General features: G+C 39.6%; 2 long non-coding RNA genes across 3 annotated transcripts in view; both read right to left on the bottom strand.

The window, feature by feature from the left end:
• LOC138739324 (uncharacterized) overlaps positions 1–16971 on the bottom strand; it is a 73223-nt gene that overhangs the window by 46637 nt on the left and 9615 nt on the right. The window lies entirely within an intron of this gene.
• LOC138739321 (uncharacterized) lies at positions 7182–16903 on the bottom strand. Its single transcript, XR_011342167.1, has 2 exons — positions 16739–16903; positions 7182–7836 (listed from the first exon to the last, which is right to left on the bottom strand). It is a non-coding gene; the product is annotated as an uncharacterized lncRNA (long non-coding RNA).

Below are 16971 nucleotides of genomic sequence, written 5' to 3'. Positions count from 1 at the left end.
TTGAATTGAATGTTGTGGGCCTTGAAAGAGACAATTGGAAGACATTTCATCACAATCTTGAATATTTGATTCATGGAAATTAAAAGGATGTTGATTATGGTGGATTCAACAATAGTTATACCTTTGATCACCAAGGATGCTGAGTGTACCTTGGAAATGACCAATGGTTGACATGTTTTTGACTCGCACATCACTTGCCAGTGGTGGTTGTCCTGGGTGTTGATGGATGTGGGCAACGACTGCTTCATTGTCAGAGATGTGAATAGATCTCTCCGATAGATCATGAATCATCAATAATAATGAATCATCAATGAACACCTTCTGATCTGATGATGGAAATAAGGTAATTCAGTGACTGAAGATGGTTAGGATTATATTACTGCCATGATAACCATGCAGCAAGGCCATGTGGTGAGGATAACTCATAACAGATTTCTATTTCTGCTTTCTCAAAGCCCCTTCACTCCCAATGAATTTACCTGAGATCACTGTTCCCTATCCTGTTGTCTCCTCATGCTCTCCTCATCCTAATTCCCTGCTAAGTCTGATCCCAACCTGATGATACTATTTCATTCTGGTTCTTATTGTTTCACAATTTTACAAGGGTACTTGGATGTGACGATTGATGAAAGTTACCTGACCATGACCTTTACCTCACCTTTGAAATTCTGTACACGGTTTTTGATTGGACCAGGGTGGAAAATAAGTCCAAGTAGAATTCAGAACAAAATGGTGGTAAACAGTTTTAGAGTGAATAAATGTAAATTATTAATAATTTGTCACTTTTGTTGTTGGCTAAAAATAAACTGTTGGGATAATAATTGACCACATCAAGTGCGATACACTTGAACTATTTTCCATGTGGTCAGGAAGATACACAGCTTGGGCAAAGCAGCACCTTATGCTAAAACATAATTAATCGGGATCAGAGCCGCCATGTTGTTGGGGTCTATGGTCATTCTTGCATCCTGTTCCTCAAGTATTTCTGGTAACTCACGGAAAATGGTCAGGCTGAAACAGTGACAGGTTTCTTATGCTGGGTCTGGCAATAGTCGAGGATGGAGATGTTCACAAAGATTTTACTCTGGTTCTTCTAGTTGTTTCATTGTCCACTGTGACTGGCAACTGGGCATGATCCGAAGGGCGGCTTGTAGAATAATTTTCCTACATTTGTGCTCTTATTTAACATACATCTAACTTTGTACTAAAGGCACACCTGATGCCTCGACGAGCATAGTAAAAACATAAAAATGCTCAAGGAACTGAGCAGGTCTTGCAGCATTGGAGTTAAAGATATATGAATAATGTTTTGGGCCTGAGCCCTTCTTCAAGGTATAAGAAAAAAAAGAGCCAGGTGCTTGAATAAAAGCACTTTTAAGTTTCACCCCTCATCAAGCATTTTGTTGCACAGTCCTCTTTGAACCCGAGTTGGCTCGCTGTTTTGATGATGATGCCTCTTAGTAAAAGGTGTCAGATCGTAAGGTTACAGGTTGTGATGGAATGCAATTATGTTGGTGTTGATGGCCATTTGGTGACCAATACCCATCTCAGAAATATTAGGTCTTAATTTATTCACTGGTTGTTGCTATATTCAGTGTGAATCTGATCGTCATTTCTTCAGGCCATATAATGGATAGATGGCAGTTCATCTACCAAAGGACTATCTTTGATGAGAAAGTTGACTATCTTTGATGAGAAAGTTGACTATCTTTATGTTTTCCCATGAATGCACTCTTTATTGCCCATTATTTTCTTCAAACCCACAACCTTTCATGAATACATTTCTCCTCCAATTCTCCAATGCATCACCATTGTTGCTTTCCTGTCAATAGCTGCCATACTGTCCTTCTAAATCTCATCAACCTGTCCTCTGTCTCACCTCATGGCATTCCCCAGAAGATTTCTATCTTAGTATTGGTATCAATGCTTGTTTCTCGAAAATCTCAAGAACATTTAGTTGCATTACAGTTTACAAATCACCAGGGAAATTGTTGCTTAAGTACTGCACGACATGCTTGAGCACATAATCCAGACCAGCACTTCAATGGCTTTTTAGGATGATTGTTAAACTGGGGCCTCTTGAATCAATGTAAAGAATCTCCTGGTACTGAAAAATTGACCAGGCAAGTTCCACCATTAACCCGTGTCCTGGTCAATAATTATCGAATTATGCTACCATTTATGCACAAATTGATGACATGGTTACCTATATTAAAATAAATATTTAAAAAAAAATATGAAATGCATTTGGATATCCAGAAGTTACATATTGCATTGTGTAAGTGTGAGGGCGTTCCTGGTCTCCTAATTGCAAACATTCAGACAAACCCTTATTCCTTCATGGAAATAGTGATTACATGTGTAACGTACATTCTATAAGGCTGCAGAATAGAATACATTTTCTAGAGAAACCTTTGTTTGGTCATAGTCCCCTTGGGACTCTGCTCAAAATGTATGGACCCCCTTCCCTGGGAGCAGTCAAATTTTGGTTTCTTCCATACTACCAACTTAAAAAAAAATGCTAAAAAATATTAATGTTTTATGAGGTGAAAAGAAAATAAGGTTTTTATATCAGGGTGCTGTGACCTCCCCACCCCCCCTCCCATCGCGGGCCATAGGGCCCCCACTGAGAATGGCTAGAGAACACGATGGGTGCTCACGTTGGGTACAGTAACTTCTTTCCTTGTTGTCTGTCCAACATTCAAAGCTCACTATTCATACAACATTATATTTACCTTTAGCTTCCCTCCGACTTTGGAAATCATTTTTAACTAAATGTGGCAAAGTGAGCTCCAGTTCTCGATGTAATTTTTTTTTGACACAGGGCTAGATGAAGAATTAGACAGACATGCAGAAGGAGCATCCCTGATTCAAACTTTCTGGTGATTTCAACTTTCTTTGAAAATTTCCAAGAATTGAAATGCATTTTCTGTTCTGACATTCATACAATAGATATTGAAACCAGCCATCCTGGAATATTCCCAACTCTATCTATCAAAGGCCAATTCACAAATGAACATAACACTTTCCAAAATTATGGCAGACAGCTCATAACATCTCAAATACAATATTAGAATTGCACATACAGTATATAAATATTTGTGTTTAACTCAATAAATGTTCAAGATAAATGATGAAGAACATTGAGAAACGTTGAAGCAGATTGGCAGATATGAATACACAGTTCATGTATTTGTTTTGGGAGACCATTATGATCAATTAACTTGATACTTCTTGACTCAGAATGAGAATTCCCTGAATGCCCTCCTACTTCTATTAAGGTCCCCCAGTTCTGCAGCATCATTCTGAATTCTCAATTTTTTCTGATTCTGCCCTCCTGTTTCTTTCCTGCCATAACCCATGTGTCATTTTCAGACACCATTTCATCCTCTTTGCAATTCCCTCTAAATCCCTGCCCCAATGCAAATGCCATCTTTCCTTTGAAGAACTCTTATGAATTGCTATATCCCCCTCACCTCCTCATTTGATTCATGATGATCTTCCTTGGAGTGTTGTATCCATTAAAACATTATTTAAAATCTAAATTATTGCAGATAAGGATCAGAGTTCTGGGTGAAGTTCTGAATTAAAAACCTAAAGGAACAATAATGATATTCTCCTCCCTCAGCTCATGAATTGTTCTCCATATTGGAAAAGCTCGGAGGAAATTAGTAAAGGCACATAGTGTATGCTATACAGAGAAGCTCCATGCCTTTTTTTTACATGAGTGGCTTCACTCTTAACCTTATTTCATAGAATAGTTGATGACAGAGGTGTGGTAGAAAGTGTGCTGACCATTTGCATCACAGTCTGGTATGGAAACATCAATACCCTTGAGTGTAAAGTCCTCCAAAGGGTAATGGACACAGCCCATCATGGGCAAAACCCTCCCCACTATTAAGCATGTCTACATGAAGCGCTGCCACCGGAGAGCAGCAGCAATCATCAAAGACCCACACCACCCAGCATGTGCTCTGTTCTCGCTGCTGCCATCAGGAAAGAGATATAGGTGCCATAAGACTCCCACCACCAGGTTCAGGAGCAGCTGCCACCCCTCCACCATCAGACTTCTCAATGACAAACTCAATCAGAGACTCATTTAAGGACTCTTACTTGTGGACTTTATTGACTTTCATTTTGTTTGTTTCTAGTTCTTTGTTTACATTTTACACTATTTTTTGCACTATCAATTAGTGGTAATTCTACCGCATCCACAGGAAAAAGGAATCTCATGAGATATCATGTATGTATTCTCACAATAAATCTGAAATCAGTATTGTGTGGCATTATAATCATACTAAATGCCATAGACCCAAACAGAAACGTCAGCTCAAATCTGGGCATTGAAGGGAGACGGTCGGTCATCATGATCAATAAAAGTTTCCACCAATAAAACCTGTAATGTAATGGTTTGGAATTTCTGTTACCCTCCCATTTTAGTGTCAAACTGATCCAATGGGGAAGTAGCATTAGATAAAGCTAAAACTGTGATACCTAATTCACAATGCTGCAAAATTGGACTGTACCCATGCTGAACACCAAAAGCAGTATGCAACTTACAGAAAAATCACCATTCTGCAATCAATGGATCAGATCATAGCTCTGCAGTCTTGCCACGTCTAAGAGAGAATGGTAGTGGACAATGAAGCAAAAGTGGGAGAAAACAGCTCAAAGAAGATCCTCTCCTCAATGACAAGGGCCAGGAGGTGAAACACTTCAACCCGGTGTATTGAGTGTTTTATCCAGCTCTGAAGCCAGACTTCAGTTAATTTAATTCACTCAAAAAAGAACAGATAGACCTGCTGCTCTAAAGACCTGCACTTCAGATCTAGCTGGGCCAATCATACTTTTCCAATAAAGTTGCAGTACTGCTTCCAACTGGCAATGAGAACAATTACTCAGATATCCCTGAGTTACAAAAAAAAATCTTCAATTAATCTTTCTCATTTTTATTTACTGTAGAGAAGGTCATGGGTGCCAAGGAATTTAGGGAAGGGATCATTGATTACAAAATCCATGTTACAAAAGAGGAGGTGCTGTCAGTCTTAAAAGTTAAAAGGTTCTTTATTGTCATGTATAAATATAATTTACATGATATACCTCAACTTTTGTCTGCTATAAGGCAAAAAAGTTGCCATGGGCATTGCCCTTAACAATGGGAGAAAGAGAAACAAAAGAGCGTCCTTTCAGAGACAGCGAGGGTCCGTGAATTCACCCCCCAGTGCTCCTCAGTGTCTCCAGCCACACTGGCTTCAAGTTCAAACCATCAGCGGCCTAAACTCCAGATCCAAACCTCTGATATAAATAGGAAGCCTTCAGCACCCGAGGCCCTTCAGGAGCCTTTCTTAACCATTCCGGTTCCAATACCTGCATCTCATGAGTTCATTTCCAGTAGTCCACAGCCTGTGTTGATCCTTTGACCACAAGTCTCCAGCAGCCCACAACCTGCATGGGTCCTTCAGCCCCTGAGACCCGTGCTGGTTTGCTGCCGTGGTCACCATCCTGCAGGGTCATCTCCCATGCTGCTTCTTCTCAACTGGGGGTGTTCTCCCGGTTTCTGGAACCCCTCCACTGGTCTGCTTGTCTCAGAGTCTGCAACCCCTCACCGTACACTGCCCAGCATAGGCACCAATATCTTGGGCACAGATGCTGTAGGTTGCGGGATTTTAAATAAAACATGCCATTGGCTCCTTTAACAGGCTGTTTATGTCCCATACGGAGCCATCGGCATTTGAACTGAGAGGTAGGATCCTGCAGCAGCACTGTTTTTATTTGGAAGATTAATCTCCAGGACCTGTCCAAGTTTTTCCCAAGACTATATAAGATTCTAAGGAAGAAATTTCTCATGTCCTGACAGAGAAATTTTTAAAAATCTTCAATAGCCACAGGTAAGATGCCAGAAAAAAAATGGCTTATATCATTCCATTATTTAAGAAGGGCTACAAGGAAAGGTCTTGGAATATTTAAGAAGGGCTACAAGAAAAGGTCTTGGAACTACAGACTTGTGTCCCTAACATCAACTATGGGTAAATTACTGGAGGAAACTCTAAGAGACAGGTAAGGGCTGAGATAAGGGACAGTCAACACAGTTTTTTGTGTAGGAAATAGTCCTACAAATTTATTGTTTTCTGAAGCAGTGATCAAGAGGAGTGACAAAGGTACATGAGAAACACCTTTTAAATGGATTTTATTAAGGCTTTGACAAGGTCTCACATGGTAGGCTGGTGCCGAGGATCAGAGCCCATGAGTTCAAGGGTTTAGTTCAGGTTTCAGCTGACAGCTATATGCTGGTCAACTGGATACAAAATAATGGCTTGGTGGAAGGTATCGCAGGGTGCTAGAGGAATGTTGTCTTCAAGATTAGAGGCCTATGACCAGTGGAGTGCTGCAAAGATCAGTGCCCTGGTTCACTGTCCATGGTAAGATTTGCACAGTGAATGGTGGGACCCTGAAGACTGTTGAATGAGGTAATGAACATCTGGAATAAAAGCAGAGATTCTTACCATTGATGGTCTGAAATTTGCAGCAATATATCAGCGAAGCCAGCAAGAGTTTACCAGTATCATCCTACATGAGAACAGAGAAACCAAGGGGATAAGTACACAGTTCCCTAGGTGTAGTCAGAGTTATGAAGAAGGCATTTGGCACACTTGCCTTCTTTAGTCAGACCAAAGAATACAGGAATTGGTGTGACTGGTTAGAGCTTACAAGTTAGGAAGGCAGCAGTTGGATAACATTAAAAGCACACCAAAATGATGGAGGAACTCAGATGGTCTTTTCAGCATCTATAGGAGACAAAGATATATTGCTGATGTAAGCAGAATATTTGGGTAGTATGTTCTGTTCTGGTTGCCTTGCCATATCAAGTAAGTTGGGAAGGGTGAAGAAAGATTCACAAGAACACTACCAGGACTGAATAGCTTGAGTTAGAAGGGGGAAAAAAAAACTAGATAAGCTGGGGATTTCTTTCCTAGATCATAGCAGGCTGCAGAATGAGGCTTGTAAAATCACGATGGGCACAGATAAAGTGAATGGTTGAAGTTTTTACCCAGCGAGTCTAAATCTAAGGGCATAGATTTACATTGTGAGGGGAAAGATTCAAAGGGACATGTAGGATGATTTTTTTTCATATAGAGTTTGGTGAGTATGTGGAGAAAGCTGCCAGAAGTGACAGAGACAGGTACAATTACAACATTTCAAATTTATTTTGATGGGTACATGAATAATATAGCATTAGAAGGGAAAGTGTCCAAAGTAGGCAAGAAGGACAAGCTCAGTTGGGCCAAATGGCAAAAGAACAATTCTATGGCTCTCATCCGGCTAATTATCACACAGTCTACTTTCAATCAATCATCAAATAAATGATGGTTGGCTCTGTTGACATGGGCATTGCAGCCATCATTGATCAGTAACCTTCTAATATTCAGTTTGAATTTCACTAGATCACTCAGTTCTAGACCTTTTCACAACCACAGCCCAAACACAGAGGCTCTCACAGGTTGCACCCAGACTTGTATCACACAGAATTATCAGGTAAAAATATGTATACAAGGATATTGATCCCTGTCTGCTGCCAAGTGGCGACTTGCTAACAGTGAATTATAGATTTCAGTTTTAGGCATGTGAAAGCATGGAAATAATGAACTTGCTGTTCCACATATGGGATGATGCTGGAAAGATCTTGGTAGCTGCCTGATATTTTCCTGCTCATTCCAGACCATCAATAGAGAGAATTTCTGTTTGATTCCAGATTTTGATCATCCCGTTCAATTCTCATTTTGTGTTCATGATTCTCCCGCTTGGAACAATTCAGAAGACCACAATTTGTTTTGTCACCTATTCGGAAATGCAGTAAAAATGCTTCATTATGCATGCTATTCAGGCAATTCAAATCAATCAGCAGGTAGTTCAAAAATAACAAGAAGCCAATAGACAACAGTCAGGGGGAGTAGTGAACAGTCATCTAATAGGGCACAATTTTTAAAAAAGTGCCAGAATATTTTGCGGGGTAAAGCGAAAAAGTAGTTATAAAAGACAGATTCATCTTTTGACAGCATGAGATCCATTCAAGGGACTGAAAACAAAAGGAAAGAAATAGTTTTGAACCTGGATGCTCATGTTCTCAAGCCCTCGTATCTTCTGCCTGACAGTATGGGTGAGAAGAGATTATGACCAGGGTGGAATGACTCATTTGATATTTTAGTTGCTCTCCCGAGGCAGAAGAAGGCACAGACAAAAGCTGTTAGAGGGAAGGTTGCCTGAGCCTTTGCATCCTCTGCAGTTTCTTGCAGTCTTGTGCAGACCAGTGGGCATAAAAAACTTTGATGAATCCAGCCTGGATACTACTGTGTGTATATATATATATATATATATATATTTTTTTTTTTTTTAAAAGTTGGTAAGAGGCCTCAGGACATGCTGAATCCTCAAGCTTCCAAGAAAGTAGAAGCTCTGGAGCGTTTTCCGGTTGTAACATCAATGTGGTTATATCAGGACATTTCTGTGATACGTACTCTTAATAAACTGAATTTCTCTGATATCTCCACCTCAGAACAGTTGTTATATTTGTGCTTCTCTCAGTTTCCTGGTCAATAACCAGTTTCTCTGTTTTCATAAGTCTGTAAGTTCTCGTGACAGGTACTTCCGTTACCTTGAGTTTTGCTGCCAGACACAATTTTGTCTCAGTTTGCCCCAAGTCCTCCTAACTACCTCACTTTCCACCAGGATTCTTCTGAGCTCCAACATAAGTGAGGAATGCCGAATGGTACTGGACAGGTTAGACTGGCCATGTGTTGTTATAGGTTTTCTGATCTAAACTCCAATGTCTGAACATAATGGTGGCAAAGCTCAATTTAGCAGATGCCGTTGGTGGAGGCATCTTTTTCCAAAGTCAGCTGTGCCAGCAGATCTCAATTGCAATCACATGAAGTGTTAAAGGCTGCCTAAACCTTGAGCTGAAAAATCTTCAGAAACTTCCCAAATGTAGCCTGCCATTCTCTATATGGTATTGGACGGATGAAGGCATAGCAGCACTGTCTGTTTGACCTATTATTTTGCATCTTTCATTCCAGACTTCGTCTTGGATGCTTGGGCAGAGAACAAGTCAAAAGTCGATTGTAAATATCAGTGCTTTTCCCACATCATTACTTGAAATGCTTAAATCTTGCCTTTAAACTTTGAAGTCAATTGAAACAAAATTTCCAAAAGATCTAAAAGCTGTTTTTCTTTACCACATTACTCATAATTCAAGCAACATTAATAATGCCATTTCTTTGCAACTAATTGGCGTCAGCTAAAGGAATTAAAATATGGCACAGTGTTTGAGAGATTATTAACTGCCATCCAGGGCCATGGAGAGATTTTTAATGATAAGTCACTGCCCAAACAGAAGTACAGATATTGATTTAAATTAACATTCAGCCAGTGGGAACAGCCGATTCAATGTGCTCTCAAATAGAGGTTGTTTGGTTCTGATGGCAACCTTCAATTTCTTGTAAAGATATTAATCTGGAGTGGTTCCCGGTACTAATCTCCATGAATTGTTAAGATAAGTTGCAAGGTCAGTTAAAATATATTTGTGACACAAGTAGCATGGTCACAATTATATATAGCATAAATATTTATGATAGAATTTATTAAGAGTCTGTCTAAAAACAGGCTTCAATTTAATTTTCTCAGATAAACAATGAACAAATCACATGAGTATGAACCTTTTAAATAAGACCTTGCCTTGCTGCTCTATTCTTTTTAATGTATAAGAGGCAGTTGTTTCTCAATAAATAATAATAATTATCAAACACTGCAGATGTTGAAAAATTGAGAATAATAAATAGAACATCTTTGATTAGGCAGTAACTGTGTGAAGAGGAATTTGATTAATGTTTCTGGTTGTAGATCCTTTGCTAAATTTAGGATGGAAAGAAAACAATTAGTTTTCTAATTGTGGGTGGCACAGTTTGCACGATGCTGTAACAGCGTCAGTGATCGGAACGGTGGTTCGAATCCTGCGCTGTCTGTAAGGAGTTTGTACATTCTCCCCGTGTCTGTATGGGTTTTCCTCGGGGGCTCTGGTTTCCTCCCACCGTTCAAAATGTACTGGGGTTCTAAGTTACTGCCATTGGGTGTAATTGGGCAACACAGGCTCATGGTCCAAAATGCAAAGAATATGAGGATGAATGGGTAGGACAAAGAGACTACGTCAGATGGGGTAAAGCCATGGCTGCTGAAGAGTTAATGAGGGCAATTAGAGAAAGAGAGAAAATGAACAAAAGTTATGAAATGGGGGCAGTTAGAGAGTGAGTGCATAAATAAAAGGGTGCAGGAGTAGAGAACTTGCCCAGTGGAGGCTGTCATCATGTAGATAACAAAAAGGGTCAGTTCTGATGCATAAAAAGAATTTAAGTAACTTGAATTGTTGAATTCTATATCAAGCCTTGAAAGTCGCAACATGCCCACAAAAGCTTGTTATTCCTCAAGCTTTTGCATTATCAGTGCAGCAGATCACAAGCAGATTGGTTAAAGGGGGAGCAGGATGGAGATTTCAAGTGACAAGCAACAGAGAGCCCTGAGTCGCTACTCTGGATTGAACAGGTTATCCTCAAAGTGGTCACTTAATCAGTGTTTGAATTCTCCATTGTAGAGGAAACCACCTTATGGATATTTTGGAAGGTGGAAGAGATAAAAAGGGCTGGTGTGTCATCTCCTGCAGTTTGATTGCAAAGTGCAATAGTTAGTGAAGTTGGAAGAACATAAAGGGAGGGGAAGATGTGGTGGAAACTGGTTGAACCAGCTTGAGTGATGGGTGATTCAATGAAATGACAGTGGACAGGAAGGTGAAGACTGAGGGACCTCTAGTATGATTTTGCTTGTAGGAGAGGGATGAGAGCAGAAGTGCAGGAAATAGAACATACTCGGATGCCTGAGCAAGACGTTCATTAAATGATAGCAATTTGTTTTCCAATCTTCACTTGTTGAATTTTTCAGTATCAAAATTTACTGTCATGAACAAGTCATGAAATTCGGTGTTTTGTGGCAGCGTCATAGTGCAAACATTCATATTATAACCATCTGACAACATTACTGTAAAAATGTAAGACCACAAAAAGTTAGGCAGTGTCTTTGGTTCATTGATTATTCAGGAATCTGATGGCAGCGGGGAAGAAGCTGTCCTTGTGCCATTGAATGTTCATGTTTAGGCACCTGTACCTTTTCCCCAATGGTAGCAGAGTGAAGAGGGCATGGCCTGGGTAATGGGGGCAGCTTTTTTAAGATACCACCTCATGTAGATATCCTCGATGGAGTGAAGTCTGGTACCTGCAATGATGCGGGTCGAGTTAACAACCCTCTGGAGTTTATTCTTGTCCTGAGAGTCGGCGCTTCCATCCCAGGCAGTAATGCAACCAGCCAGAATGCTCTCTACGGTACACCCGTCGAAGTTTACGAGAATCTTCAGTGACATACCGAATCTCCTCAGACAAATTTTGGCCGCTGGCAAGCCTTCTTTGTGATTGCATCAACATGGAGGCTCCAGGACAGATCCTCGAAGATGTTGACATCCAGGAATTTTCCCTACACTATCAAATTTAACTCTTGCATAATGGCATCAAGATTAGCCTGCTGGAAATATTTTCATAAAGTCTCTCTCATGACAAAAAAACACTAAAGCTATTATTAAAAGGTAAAGGGATTTACAAATAACTGTGCCATGATTTTGACCGAAACATTTTGTATTCCCAGATTTGACTATTTAAAAGAGAAAGTATCACGAGCTATTAGCTGCTACCATGTACTGCTATTATAGAAATTCTAATAGGGCAAACATTCTGAAAGATTTCACAGGAATATTGAAGTCAACTAAACCATTGCTCAATGAAAAGATATATTGAAGGTACTGAAGATATTGTACAATTATGGAGGCAGTTTTTAATGAGCATTTTAATGAAAGAAAGAAAAGTAGGAGTTTGGATAGGTTTAGGAGTGAATGTCAGAACTCCGCTTTGGGAGCTAGATCCTGGCTCCATTATTGGAACAACTAGATTCAGAAATGAAGAGAGGTTGATGTGGAAAAAATGTGAATATCTCAAAATGTTATGAAGCTGGAAGGGATTACAAGTTATGGACGGTTATCTTGGATGGATCTGAAAACAAGGACAAGAATTTTAAAATTGAAAGTTTGCCAAATTGGGAGCTCATGTGGGTCAATATGCATGAACTAGACTCGACGTGCTGGAGAAACTCAGAAGTCTGCAGACGCTGTGATTGTAGTAAAAACACACCGCAGTGCTAGAGGAAGTCACCCAGTTTTTTCAGCATCCGTAGAAGACAAAGATATATTGCCAATGTCTTGGGCCTGAGCCCTTCTTCAAAGAATAAGCAGAATGAGCCAGAAGCTGGAAATCTCAGCAAGTCTCAGAATTCAGACAATGCCGGCTGGAGGTGGAATCCAGACCAACAAATTGGATATGATAAGGGACGAGGTAATAATTTATCATGTTTGTGTGAAAGGAGACATAAGGGAGAGACAGAGTTGGGGGAAGGAAACAGGGGAAGAAATGAGGGGGTGGTTTAATGAAAGCCAGAGGAGTCGATAGTAATTCCATCCATTTGGAGGGTACCCAGTCAGAAACCTCCAGTTTGCAGGTGGTCTCAGCTGGCAGTGCATTAGACCATGGACAAACATGTCAGCAAGGGAACAGGATGGGGAATTTGAAATGGGTAGCCATTGGGAAATCCACACTTTTGTGATGGACAGAGCCAAGGTGTTAAGCAAAGCGAACTCCCAGCCTGCGTCCAGTCTCTCCAATGTAGAGGAGACTACTACATGTGCTGGTGTATGGGGGAAACATAGCCCATAATCTACAAGCTGGATTTAACAGAACTTTAGAGGAAGGGGGCCAGAATGAAGAAGGCTGATCAGAGATATTTTGGAATAAGTAGCTAAGGCAAGCGATAATGAATGATTGAATGAAGATTTCAGCCACAGATGAGCTGTGCTGGATGGAAAATTTTCAGATGTAGATATGTTTTAGAAAACACACTCTGGAAAATTGAATTATCAACAGGATTCACTTTCCAACCAGATGAGGGACAAACCATAGGTGCCGAACCATAGGCGTGAATTTACAATGGAGTTAGTCAATCATGGAAGCCTACGTGTTACCACTAAAATGCCACCTGATTATCCTGAATCTAGGTTAATTATATCTTGTGTATTTTCTTCATTTGTTCAAACTTCGAGTTTCTCCAGCCTCCCTGCAAAAGTCACTCAACCCTAAGACCAATTAGACATCCAGAGTTTAATAAAGGTGAGGTGGCACAGTTAGCCCATGTGGTTAGCGTGGTGCACCCAGGGTTCGAATCCGGTGCTTTGTATGGAGTTTGTACATTCTCCCCTTCCCTTGGTCCTTCAAAGCGGGGGTTGTAGTTAATTTGGTGTAATTGGAAACAAGGGCTCGTGGGCCTGGAAGGCCCTGTTACCGTGATATTAAGCCCAAATTTAAAATCTATATTTCTTGCTTTTGTACCCCCCACGATAAAGCCAACCACCCAATATTTCATTCTCGGAGTCTTCTCACTCTGTCCTGGCACCATCAACCCTGGCGTGAAAGCGGCGGCCTCATTCTACTCCAGCACTCAGTCTCTGCTGCTCCATCTCTGCCTTCGAACACTGCATGTAGTTTGGATACATTTGCTGAAAGGAAGCTGTGGCGTGTACTCCAGAAATGTTGTAACCTCCAGTAAGCTCTGCACTGACTCTGGTATCTTTCAAAGCTCATAAACCTTAAGTATGAACCCAAACCATTTCCTGCAAATATAGTTACTCGTCACCCAAAATGCAGCTCAAAATAACAAGCAATAAGGCTCACAGGTCCCATTATTTTCTCTTAAAAATCATGTTTGAGAAAACTATGCTGCTGTATTTCATGATTGTAGAAATAGGGTGTAAGGTACGCATGTGTGCACATGCATCTATATTGATGCTTTTGACACCAACACTCAGAAAATTAAAAAACTTGGAAATAATTTAAAAATGATCCTTCTTGTGGTTGCAATGTGCATGATCCAAGTGATTTCTAATCAGAAAATGTTCTGCCTAATACACAACACAACTTAAAATTAATTGGCTAAAATTTTGTTGATTTTTCAACTGTTTCACTGGATGGAATATTGTAGATAATAAATGGATTCTATCTTTGGTCAGGATTGTATAATGTTATCTCAATAATTTTGTTCAAATCAGTTTTCATCAGATGTGCCAGAAGATAGCTTACTTTCTTTTCCTGGAGAACATACCATGATGAAAAGTTTATAAATGAGAGGATTAAAGAGGACAGAAATTCAAGGAATTTAAGGAGGGGACTAGAGGGGTATGGACCGGGTGCTGGTCAGTGGGACTAGGAGGGTAGGGATTTGCTACGGCATGGACTAGTAGGGCCAAACTGGCCTGTTCTGTGCTGTAAGTGGTTATATGGTTAAAGAAATGTCCAGCAGATTTAGTTCATGGGATATCATAGTGGGATGTAGCAGGCAAAAAGTAGTTAAAATATGCTGAACATATTTGACTGTTACACATCTCCAGCTTAAAAATGAACTGACATCCCACAACGATGGATATGCAATAATGGTGAAATTTGAGTCATGACCATCCCATTTATGTTTTGAAAATGAAATTGTATGGTTTGCTTGACATCAGCAGAGAATTCCAATTTTCCAGGTTTCTTCACTGGAAAGGATTACGATTCTCTCTTCAAATGTCTGATAATTTTGAATATCGAAATCTTACTCTTAATAGTTCTACATTTCAAATGCCCGCTTGCTCTAAAAGAGAGCAATTGGCTTTTTTAAAAATAACTATTTTGTTTGAGAATGGAAACCCTGTGCAATTGGATTCTGCTCTGAACAGTGCAATGAATAGAATCATTTGCTGAGAGTGGACGAGTTTTGTTCTTAAATTTCACTCACGAGAAGGTAAATATCAGCTATGAAGCAAGTGTCAAGGTATTGAAATAAATTGTATTCTTTTACTCACTGTCTGCAGTTTATTAATAGTGCCAGTGGAATGTTTGTGTAACCAATGAAAACTGAATTGTATTTCCTGCAACAGTGCTAACATTTACAAAAGCTTGTGAAAGTGATTGACTCCATCTGCCCTCTCAGGTGGAGACCATATTTCTATCTGAAGCAGAAGGCAGCAGTGGGGTTGGGGATATGGTTGGATGGTTCTGTAATATTATGACTTGGTAAATTTTTTACCTCAGCAATTGACTTTGGCAATAATTACATTTTAAAAAGTCTCAACTCCTGCAGTCCCAGTGATACAATCTACTGCATGGGCAAAACAAAAATATTAAATTTTCTCAAACCATGCATCACCAAAAGCTAAAGAGCTGTTTACACCGACACAAAACATTTTTGCACTACGGTATGAAAATAGACTATTTTCTCTTCTGCTTATATCCATTATTTTTTTTTCTCTTTGTGATATTGTACTGAAATTATTGTAGTGTGCACACATAACTGGGAAGCTGCAGCAAGTAAGACTTTCTATGCATCATACTTATGTATATGACAATAAACTCATTCATCCACTTGACCTTCATTTACAACAGATATTGGGTCTGAAAGATGAAGAATATTCAGCACAACTAGATTTAGCAGTAAACCAATTTTTCCTCATTATTGACTTGGGTTATTTTGTTGCTTTGCAAAAAAAAAATTGCACAAATAAATCCAAGCCACATACACAAATTTTACTCCATATTAATATTATGAGTTAAATTCTGGCACTTAGATACAAGATTCAATTGGCATTTATGGATTAGTGGTAACAGATTATTGGGGATATTTTTTCATTTAAACCTTATATTCAGAGTTTCATCAGAAATAACAAAAACCATGCAAAACATGTGGAGGACAAATAGTGTGATTAAATAATTTCTTGGACACACTAGTTCTGCACTGAGGGTGAGAATTTGACAAGTTGCCTCCAAAATGTCATACTTAAAGCCTTTATTTTTTTTCCCCCAAATGGAAACTCAAGGCTGGGAAGTCATCAACAACCAATCTCTGCTGCTTGGGTTTGAAGACGGCCTTGCTGCAAGATGTCGATGTTGAACTAGGCCTAGATGACCACACAACAAAAGTGCGGCAAACCTTGTCAGTAAAGGGAACGAAGACAAAGCAAAAGTGCCTTGGAGGCACTCCTCCACATTTGCTAAAGTACTGAATAATAATGTATTTAACTTTGAGGTCATTTTCTTCAGTTGCAACACGGATGAATGACACAAGCTCAATGGACCGGCTTGTTTTCTTCTATCTGCCTTTTTCAAATGTTTGAAAGATTCGAAAGCAGCAGCTCAATGCATCAGGGATATCTCAAGATTTTCAGTAACATGTTGGCCCAGATTTTGCAGAAGTAATGACAGTGAAACTACTGGCATTTGTCATCATTACTGACAGTAACCTCACAATTTCTGTGCATGTAGAGTACAAAATGGAAATCCCAAAGTTACTGTCAGTAATTCAGTGCATCTCCACAGACTGTGGTGTTTGCAGCCTTCTCCATCATAATTAAAGGAAATCAGTTGAAATGATATGAATTTCAGCAATTTATGAAGCCGTCCTGCTCCAAACCTCTTGAAAATCTTATGCTTTTCTGCGTGAGCTTAAAGTGGTTCCTTAGTTGCATACTGCTGTTAAACAAACTACTGGCTTCTAAAATCTAATATTTAGTTGGTACCTGGTAATTTCCTTGAACAAGTGTTTCCAAATAAGAGATTTTATAATAGAATTTTAAAGATACTCTCTACGATATTTCAACGTCCACTTTTATCACCTTATGAGACTATAAAATTTGAGGTTCATGAAGTATTATACTTTAAATCTTGGTTTGTTGATCGTTGAATCTGTGTGGCTGCTAAGGCAATATTATGACATCAGAGGCAGCTTGATAATAACACAGGCAATTTGATG

Source organism: Narcine bancroftii, chromosome 1, assembly GCF_036971445.1.
Source record: "Narcine bancroftii isolate sNarBan1 chromosome 1, sNarBan1.hap1, whole genome shotgun sequence".
NCBI lineage: Eukaryota > Metazoa > Chordata > Chondrichthyes > Torpediniformes > Narcinidae > Narcine > Narcine bancroftii.
This window is presented reverse-complemented; position numbering and strand designations above follow the sequence as displayed.